Here is a 3,553-nt window from a genome sequence, read left to right as displayed (position 1 = left end):
CTAATGGAGGACAAATTTGAAGTCCCTTTGTGTAGGCTGTAGAAGAGTGGGTTTAGGACTGGTGTCACTATAGAGTATATCAGTGTAATGATCTTATGCATAGGAGCTGAGTTGCCGGAGGTAAGACCCCATACATCACCATTATGGTTCCATAGAATAGAGACACCACAACTAAGTGAGATCCGCAGGTAGAGAAAGCCTTTTGCCACCCAGCTGAGGAAGAAACCTGAAACACAGCTCTGAGCACCAGAGTGCAGGATCCAAGGATGTACATAATGGTGAGAATGATGATAAGAGAACTCACAGCATGGAATACATGTTCTATGATAGATTTCGAGGTACAGGACAATGCCATCAGTGAGTGCACATCACACAGAAAGTGTTCAGTGATGTTGGGCCCACAAAATCATAGCTGAGAAATGAAGAAAATAGGAATTAAATATCCAAGGAAACTAGTGAGCAGCAAAGAGACATCAGATCAGCACAAAGCAGCCTAGCCATGATGGATGGATAGTGCAGTAGACGGCAGATGGTCAGGTACCTATCATAAGCCATGACACAGAGGAAGAAGCATTACATTGTTCCTAGAGAAAAGAAGATGTAGCATTGAGTGAAGCAACCAGAGAAGGATATAGCCTTAGTTTTGGAAATAAAATTGACCAGCATGTCGTGGACTGTGCAGGTCACATGCCAGATCTCTAGGAAGGAGATGTTGGCCAGGAGCATGTACATAGGCGTACGGATTCAGTTGTTCCACCTCACTGCACAAATGATGGCCATACTCCCAGTCAATCAAGATATAGACAAACAAAATCATTGAGAAAACAAAGATCTGTATATACCAGGGACCACGAAAGCCCAAGAAGACTATCTCTTTCATAGTGGATACCCCTGACTTATTCATGGGCCCAAAACAGTGGAGAGAAATCAGATAACGACAAGCCGCTCTGCTGCTGAGGCATTGAAACTTAACTTAGAACAGGGAGTTTGATTCATGCAGGCAAATGTATTGAATATTCTAAAACAAGACTGAATAAATCCTGTCCTATTCTGAGTGAGCCCTTTGGCCCTGATTCATTGTAATTCTAGGAAGCTTGAACATTGTCAGTGGAAAATCAGTTAAATTTCATCTTCTTTTGATATAAAGAAATCTTGAAATAGAGACAAAAATTGTTTGTCTTATGTCTGTTTTTCAGTGAAAGCATTTCAGATATAGCAATTAGTGCTGTTTACTTCAAAATGTGAGGACACATGCTATAATTTTATAATAGATTTGAATCTGACGGTTTGAATGGTTTGGTCTTTGACTTTATATCAGCTTTTCCCCCTTTATTTCTCTCTCTCTTGAGTTATTTCCACTAGGAGAATTTATTTTCTATCACTTATTTCTAGGATACCAGAAGAAAATCAACAAAGATATTCAGACAATAAATTCTTTATGTATCTTACTATTAAAGACATTTATATTGCACTCCAGCTCATTTACAATTTGATATTTAATCATTTGTTTTTAGCAATGAAAAGTCACTATTATTCACTCTCTGATGATTAATTTCACATGGAAATACATCATACTGCATATATATTTAAAACGAATGTCATTAAAGAGGAATATAACGTATGAGATACATGGAGAAGGAAATTAAAATCACCAAGAGGTTCTTTTCTAAAGTTTTCTTACTGATGCCACAAATTTCCCTTAAACTTCACTATGGGAGATTTTACTTTAATCTGTTTAAGAAATAGCTCCCAATTTTCAAATTAACAGAAAACAATGGAAAGATATTTCAAAATTAATTATTTACCCATATTTCAAAATTTGCCCTTATTCTCTTTAGAACACCATCACCAAAGTAGGTGTCTTTTGTGTATGTGTGTGTGAAATACGGGGAAGATTGGCCCTAAGCTAACATCTGTTGCCAATCCTCCTCTTTTTGCTTGAGGAGGATTGTTCCTGAGTTAACATCCACACCAATCTTCCTCTACTTTGTATATGGGATGCCGCCACAGAATGACCTGACAAGTGGTGTGTAGATCCACGTCTGGGATCCAAACCTGAAAACCCCCGGGCTGCTGAAGTGGAGGGCGCAAATGTAACCACTATACCACCGGGGTGGCCCCTAAAGTAGGTGCCTTTTTAAGAATCAAATACAACTCATAGAAAAGAGCACAATGATAGCTTTAAAATATTGTAATCCACATAAATTTTTTAACAAAATATTTTTAACTTTTTTTACTGATAAGAGGAGAATTTTCCTTAAAAATAATTTAGATAGAAATGGTGTATATAGAATATTTATAACAATCACTGAACATAATCAAGTAGAAAAAAACCCCTTATATTCAGTGAGGTCATATTAAATAAGATAAATATATTTCTAATGATGCAGCTGTTGCAGGTTCACTAAATTAATAATGCCTAAAGTGAAATATAAACCTATTCATCTAGAAGGAAACATAACCTTTCTATTGGGCTGGTTGTGTTAAAGCAGGTTGACATCTTGTGGACACAAAAATAAGAAGATAAGGAAACTTAAAGATGAGGATAGATCCTTCATAATTTTTTAAACTAGGATGATTATGAAGAGCTAAACTAACCTGCACTGATGATCATTTTGGTTCCCCACTATGGAAACTCTGTGCTTTCCAAGCACCAGACTACTCTTCTCAATAAGACAAGAAAGCAGTGTTGCAGAGGGCAGCACTTACCTCTGGAACAGCAGCAACCGTGACTTGAACTCAGATTCACAGACTTTGACTCAAAATCAAAATGTGCAAGATTTAGCTCCATGTATTTGAGGCATAGACTACTGTTTCTGACATTAAAAGAGAAAAAAAGGTGTTGGCCCCATAGCGTAGTGGTTAAGTTCCATGCACTCTGTTTTGGCAGCCCAGGTTCACAAGTTTGGATCCTCAGCACAGAACTACACCACTCATCAGCCATGCTATGGTGGCAACCCACATACAAAATAGAGGAAGATTGGCACAGAGGTTAGCTCAGCGTGAATCTTTCTCAGGGAAAAAAAAAAAAAAGGAAAGAGAGAGAGAAAAGTCCTCACAGAAAAACTATTAGTCAGCTGTAGGGAAAGCATGGTAAATGAATTTCACAGATAATTTCCAACATAATTGTAAGAAGCAGTTCCCAGTATAGTCACCATTAAACTCTATGTGAATCTGTCCTTATACACACTGATTTTATTTTACACTTAAAAAGTTTTTAATGCTACTTCTCCTGAAGGAGTTAATTGAGCATGGTTTGGAGACAAGGTCAAAAATGACATTTGTAGGAAAAATTGTCACTTGAGGCTGAGTTATAGGTGATGTAGGATCTGTAAAAGCAGGATTGGAAATAAGCACCTGAAAGGCTTTTTGAAAGAGGTCTGGTATAGGCAGGGAAATGGTGGAGATGATTATTCAGACATCATATGAAAGGAAGTGATCTGGGATAAGAAGAGCACACTGGGTGAGAGCAGAGTGGAACTGAAGAGAAGGAGTTGGAGTAATAGATAGAAAAGCAGGCCAAAGAAAATCTAGGTCCTAGCCTGAGTGTTTC

At 37.7% G+C, this 3,553-nt stretch overlaps 1 pseudogene; it reads right to left on the bottom strand.

The window, feature by feature from the left end:
* Positions 1–904, bottom strand: LOC139082501 (olfactory receptor 11H7-like; annotated as a pseudogene).
* Positions 905–3,553: the final 2,649 nt, after the last annotated feature.

Source organism: Equus przewalskii, chromosome 1, assembly GCF_037783145.1.
Source record: "Equus przewalskii isolate Varuska chromosome 1, EquPr2, whole genome shotgun sequence".
Taxonomy (NCBI): Eukaryota; Metazoa; Chordata; class Mammalia; order Perissodactyla; family Equidae; genus Equus; species Equus przewalskii.
The sequence above is the reverse complement of the archived record's forward strand: the minus strand, read 5'-3'. Positions and strand labels throughout refer to the sequence as shown.